Genomic DNA, 5,632 nt, shown 5'->3' on the forward strand with positions numbered 1-5,632 from the left:
CTCTTTACGAGTTTTTGGGCTGTTGTGTTTGTCTGAAAATTGTACACATAATTCAAGTGGCATATGGTCTGAGTCAAATCTTTCCTTAACATTAAGTTGACAGCGTGAAGACCAAGAAGCAAACAAGTCATGTGACATAAGAAAATAGTCATTCATACTGCTGCCAGAATCAGTGATGAATGTGTCGCAACCTTGGCGGTCGCCATTACACGCACCATTCAATATTGATAGACCAAATATAGTACACGAGTTTAGTAAGCGTTTTCCATAATTATTCAAACATTTGTCTTGAGAATTTCTATTGACACTGACTGGGTAACTTCTGTGTAATGAACTAAAAGTATCATCCTCAATAACATCAGGGGTAATGCTGGAAGTTCTACAATTCAAATCACCAGAGATGATAATGTAAACATCATTGAATTTAAGTAAATAGCCTGATAAACAATCTTCCAATAAATCAATGCCATTGTCAACATCAAAATATTAATAAAAAGGTGATCCTTCAGGTGGAACATACACACATACATACAATATATCCTTTAAAGTGTCCAACACAGCTTTGTCAATCACAAATATCAGAACATTAGTATATTCATTATCAATACAAGAATATAAGGGGCGAATGCTTTCTTGATAAGACAGATAATGCCACCTGAAGATCGACCATGATTAGAAAACTTAATTGCGGACTTATGAAAACACAAATAATCAGTAAATAAATCGGACTGGAAATTCTCCAGAAACGTTTCAACCAAACGTATCAAGTCAAAAGAACGAATGTAAGACAAGAAATTTCTGTCTCTTAATTTATAAAACAAGCCATTAATATTCAAGTGCAAAATGTATAAAGGTTTATTTATTGTAAGGAAAATGGTATCCTATTTTCCTAGATCCATTTTTTTACAGGGCAACATTTATATCGGGGATTGGAATTTGTTATTTTGATATACTATTTTCCTAGATCCATTTATTTCAGGGCAACTTTTATATCGGGGGATTGGAAATTGTTTCTTTTGAAAAATGGTTTCACGTGTTTCACGTGCATTTTTGTAGTCATACCATGAGTTATGAATGTGATGTGCTGCTGTGAAGTGCAGATTTGTTGCCAGATGGTGTCATGAAGTTGTCCAGGTTAGGGACATATTTTTGTCTGTAAAGGTATGTTGAAAATTATTGCACTCAGTTTGAAATGACTTTGACTACGTTTTGTGATGGGATATTGACCATAGTATATAAAAGCAGGACATTTGAATGGATAATTTAGGTAGCGTTTAAATGAGATACATTGATATGTTGTGGTTGATTTGATGTTGTTGTAAAGCTTGTATGGGTAATCAGTACTTGGTGCTTTGATGATATACAGTTAGGTTGATAATAGATAGTAGTTACTTAAATTTGTCTTATGTTTTGTTGGACTATTCGATGGCTAAGAAATGTTTTTTTTGTGAAACATTGAATTGTGTAGTAGCTAAACAGCTACATTTTGGTATTTCCTGATGGGATGAATGGGAATCATTTTAAGGTAATTGTATTTTGCATTACTTATAGTGGTGAATGGACATCATTTTCCAAGCAAATATATTTTTTTTTTATATTAGCTTCAGTGATAATTGGAATTTATGTCAATAGTATTGGATGAAGATTTCCTCTTTAGTGTTTATGTAAAGGTATGGTGTCTATGTTGTCTTGTTTGTCCACTTAGGTTTCTAGGAATAATATTCAAAACACGGTCTGTAGTGGGACTGGAAATGAGGGGGGGGGTTGCATCCAGAAAGTCAAGGAACTGACGCATACTAAAAATGTGCAGACATCTAGTGGCTGGGAACAGGCCACGGGTTTGGTTTTGTGCCGAGGTGCCAGGGACTGGGCACGGGACTTCATAGGACTGGATGGTGGGACCATCGGGACGAACTATTGGCACAGATGGTGGGACCATCGGGACGTGCTGAGTGCGGAGCCAGGAGCTGGCGAGACTGCTGAAGAACATTCACGGCGGTGCTCATGAATCTGTCTACCTGTCGCCACACGACTTGGGGGTGATGAAATGATGAAGGATGAAAGGTCATTAAGGATGACTGATGACTTGCGCGATGAGTTTGTTTAAAGTGAAGAGGAGTTGCGCAACGTCGACCTCACTCTCTCGTCCGGGTTCACCAATTTCCAGTGGCAAGACTAAGAAGAGACGACTGGAGGATGAGCACGGATGCAGTGGATGACCACGATATCCTTTCGGTGTCTCATCTCTGCACTCCACAGTGCGTTGCTGTAACCGCCTTCCTCTCCGTTGAACCGATAGGTTTCTTCCGCAGATTCTGCCGGATCCAGACTTCGCATGCATGGGTAGACACACCCCGGGGGCCAACTGCGTGTGGCATGCACACAGCACGGTGGAGCTAGATGGCCGTCGGTGGCTCTCCTGAGCCGACGCCCTTTTATGGATCTCGTTTTTAATTCCATAAGGGTGTCTAGCCACCCGCCTCAACAGTCCCGGAAGGGAGCGGTGGGAGTGCCAGTTTAGTCACCGGCAACCCGACCCTGAACAGGTTGTACTGGATTACAGGTTACCAGTAGCAGATCTAATGACCTGACCTGACCCAGCAGGCATACACTTACAAGCAAACACATTCATTCTTATTCAGTTATTTCCGTCTATCTGGCACTTTCTTTTTATTTACAAACACACCAAAACGAGAAAAAGTTTGCTCAAAATCAAACCCGGCCCCCGTGTTAACACGTTCAGCGTCATTCATGTTCCACTCAGTTGCACACACGTCGCTGACACTGTCACTGTCACGAACTTCAGACATATTTGCACGTGCAACCGAGTTGCCAAACACAGGGCTCACTTCTGGTGTCGTTTTTTCAACTGTTCCCTTTGACATCGCATGAAAAGGACTATTTACATGTTTTCGAAAACATTATCATGGGAGGAGCGGCCACTGTCCTATCTTATCTCTTTCAGATTATCGTCATTGTCCATCGTGAACCTCTTACCATCGATAACAAGATGGTCAAATACCATTGATGCCCTTTTGTTTGCATTTCTGGCACTCTTCAAATGTGGCAACAACCTAATTTCCCGCCCCCTCAGAGAAAAATCTTCCCCAATAAACAGTCCACTGCCCCGCAATTTACCTTTGGCACGCAGTACCTCAAGCTTGTCCTTGTAGAAGGTGCAGCAGCCGATCACAGGGGACTTGGGCTTGTTGCTCAGGCGGTGAAGTCAGTCGAAGGGGACGTCGTTGGCCAGCTCCAGCTTGTCCGTGAAGAACTCTCTGACCGTAGCCTCGAGGTCTTCTGCCGTTTCACCCTCAGCTCTCTGGAGTCCATGGATGATCAGGTTGTTCTGCTTGGACCTGCATTCCAAGTCATCTGCCTTCTTCTCCATGTTCTCCATCCTCTTCTCAAGGTCAGAGTTTTTCGCTTTCAAGTCCGTGTTTTCTTCACGCAGGCAGGCACATTCCTCTTTAAGGTCCTTGATTTTATTTTGTAGCATGGTGCAACTTTCTTTCACTCCTCTCATGTCCTTCAGAGAGTGGAGCATGGACATGACGTCTGTAAGAGTTGGGTCCTTGCTTGGGGTTCCACTCACACTGGCATGAGGAGAAGCTGAGGACTGACTTTCCAGCCGGGTCTGCTTCATAGTAGTTCGATCGCGTGGTCCTGGGTTAGACTCGACGTCACCACTCTGAAACAGTAGCAAACTGCCCCAGAACAAAAACGAGAGGAGCAAACCAAACACAGCACAGTGTGTCATGGTCTTCATTCTCAGTCCACGTTGCCGAAATTTTGACCTCGATCGCCTCGCCATGAAAAAAATAAATATAAAAACAGTCCACATCGTCGTCTAAAGTCCAGACTTTCCTATGGCATGGTTCCTGACGATGACCTATGCAGCCAATGAAGACTCAGGGATGTTTATATCGCTGGCAATTAAACAATTTAGTGAGAGCTCATATTACATGCTGTGCGCAGGCTGAGCTTCGTTTCTTTCCCCGGAAGAGAGGAGAGAGAGAGTGGGGGAGAGAGAGGAGAGAGAGTGGAGAGAAGGAGAGAGAGAGTGGGGGAGAGAGAGGAGAGAGAGTGGAGAGAAGGAGAGAGAGAGAGGGGGAGAGTGGGAGAGAGAGAGAGTGGGAGAGAGGGGGAGAAAGAGAGAGAGGGGAGGGAGAGAGGGAGAGAGAGAGAGAGAGAGGGAGAGAGAGAGAGAGGAGAGAGAACGCTGAACGCTGAACGACTTTAATGACTCGGGCCAACAGCCCCTATCATGACATTTGTGAGAATATACCACAGAAAAAAGGAGAGAAAAAAAAAGCCACATGTCCATTATATTCAGCCGTCAAACAGACGCACACACACACACACACACACCTTCACACGTCAAACAACACCGCATGCGTACACACACCCACACACTCTCGCACCCACACCCACAGACACGTACTCGACGTGTACACACTTGCACGCATGCCTATCAGCGCACGAAAAAAGAGAGAGGAGAGAGGGAGATGGAGACAGGGGGAGAGAGAGAGGGAGAGAAAGAGAGATGGAGAGAGAGAGAGAGTGGGATAGGGAGGGAGAGAGAGGGAGAGAAAGAGATAGAGGAGAGAGAGGGAGAGAGAGTGGGAGAGAGAGAGAGTGGGAGAGAGAGACACCTCCTTGAAAGTGAAACTGAAACAAACTCTCCTGGGCCGCGATGCATCAGGCGATCTTAGCAGCACTAACTTTCAGGTTAGGACTGTTCCTTAGTTAGGGACATGATTTGACGGTAAGACGCTCAGGTTAGGACTGTTCCTTAGTTAGGGACATGATTTGACGGTAAAACTTTCAGGTTAGGACTCTTCCTTAGGAATATGATTTGACGGTAAGACTTTCAGGTTAGGACTGTTCCTTAGTTAGGAACATGATTTGACGGCAAGACTTTCAGGTTAGGACTGTTCCTAAGTTAGGGACATGATTTGACGGTAAGACTTTCAGGTTAGGACTGTTCCTTAGTTAGGAACATGATTTGACGGTAAGACTTTCAGGTTAGGACTGTTCCTTAGTTAGGGACATGATTTGACGGCAAGACTTTCAGGTTAGGACTGTTCCTCAGTTAGGAACATGATTTGACGGCAAGACTTTCAGGTTAGGGCTGTTCCTTTGTCCTTTGTTAGGGACATGATTTGACGGTAAGACTTTCAGGTTAGGGCTGTTCCTTAGGGATATGATTTGACGGCAAGACTTTCAGGTTAGGACTCTTCCTCAACTAGGGACATGATTTGACGGTAAGACTTTCAGGTTAGGACTGTTCCTCAGTTAGGAACATGATTTGACGGTGAGCAAACTTAACGCTGCTAAGTTCGCTCATGCAACCCACCCCTGACTCTGATCGTGCACACTGCAGGCATCGTATTGGAGGTTTTGTATTTGTATTTGTATTTCTTTTTATCACAACAGTTTTCTCTGTGTGAAATTTGGGCTGCTCTCCCCAGGGTGAGCGCGTCGCTATACTACAGCGCCACCCTTTTTTGTTTTTTTTCCTGCGTGCAGTTTTATTTGTTTTTTTCCTGTCCAAGTGGATTTTTCTACAGAATTTTGCCAGAAACATCCCTTTTGTTGTCGTGGGTTCTTTTACATGCGCTAAGTGCAT

This window comes from Babylonia areolata, chromosome 13, assembly GCF_041734735.1.
Source record: "Babylonia areolata isolate BAREFJ2019XMU chromosome 13, ASM4173473v1, whole genome shotgun sequence".
Classification (NCBI taxonomy): Eukaryota; Metazoa; Mollusca; class Gastropoda; order Neogastropoda; family Buccinidae; genus Babylonia; species Babylonia areolata.